This window comes from Quercus robur, chromosome 3, assembly GCF_932294415.1.
Source record: "Quercus robur chromosome 3, dhQueRobu3.1, whole genome shotgun sequence".
NCBI lineage: Eukaryota > Viridiplantae > Streptophyta > Magnoliopsida > Fagales > Fagaceae > Quercus > Quercus robur.
In genome coordinates this window covers 8,829,274-8,830,637 of record NC_065536.1, presented here as the reverse complement: position 1 = coordinate 8,830,637, position 1,364 = coordinate 8,829,274, and positions in this window count along the sequence as shown.

Sequence of the window (1,364 nt, the reverse complement as noted above, 5' to 3'; positions counted from 1 at the left end):
CCATGCAAGTGTTTTGAACACAAACTCAAAATCTACAAATCTAAAACAAAATGAAACAGCAAAACTCAACAGAATGAGAAAATTCAACCTAGACAGATCTCATATATCCATTCAATCAATTATGGCTATCAAAATGGTGCGTGAAAAAGCAATCAAAACTCAAAAAACCCCAACTAATCAATTCTCATCGTATAAAAAAATCCAAAATTTAAGAAAAATGGATGAAATTGAATCAAAACAAGAAATGAGAATGGATCTAGATCTAGAAATTGAACCCAAAGAACCTAATGAATGTGTTTTCAACTTAAGATTTTAGTTAAAAAATGTGTGTAACAAACGCTACAAAAAAGGGGGTAAAATACTATTTTTGGTCCTTAAACTTTGCCAAAAGTTTCTTTTTCATCCCTAAACTTTAAGAAGTTCAATTTTCGTTCCTAAACTACTAAAAAGTTCATTTTTTATCCCTAAACTATTGTAATGTTTTATTTATGTTCTTAAATTTTATTGAAAGTTTGTTTTTCATCTTTAAACTACTGAAAGAAGGAAGTTCTTTTTTCATCCCTATTTTTGTTTCTTAACTATTAAAAAAATTATTTACAAAGTTTAGGGATGAGAAAAGAACTTTTTAAAATTTAGGGTCGAAATTTTTTTTTTTTGGCGAAACTTAAGAACCAAAATAATATTTTACCAAAAAAAAAAAAAATTATGACTTACCACTGCGCACCCTTGATACGATGGTCACTAATACTTGTAGGGTGTGGGGGGCAAAGGCCGAGGTTTAAGTCTTCCGAAGGGAGTTTCACACACATATACACTTAGATTAGGCTAGAGTAGAAATCTTGTATAAAAATTAAAAAAAAAAAGTCATGACTTACAGTTACATTTTAATCTTGAGAATTATTTGTTTTTTCATGGAAAATGTGTTATTATTTTTATCAAGTCCATTTGCACTTAAAATTATGTTGATATTTATTTGTTTATTTATTTTTGAGAAAAAACATTTATTTGATTCAGGTACATCTCATTGAACATAGACTAATGGATGTGTATAATTTCTTGAAATCCAAGAAAATTTCCTTTATATGTCATCTTTATCTCATCAGCATTAATTAATTACTATGATAATGCACCTGGCAACCCATATGTCACGTGGCAATTCATGATAGATCAAAAGTCCAACTGGCACATATGGGGTGAGATGAATACTTGTCACCGTCCTTATCAATTTTTTTTTTTTTAAATGTCGCCATCTCAAGCACTCCAAAGATTGTAACAAGGCAGGGCAATGTTCCTTATTTACTACTAATTTCATTATACTAGTTCTAGAATGTGCGATGAATTTTTTTCTTTTTTATTTATTTTAA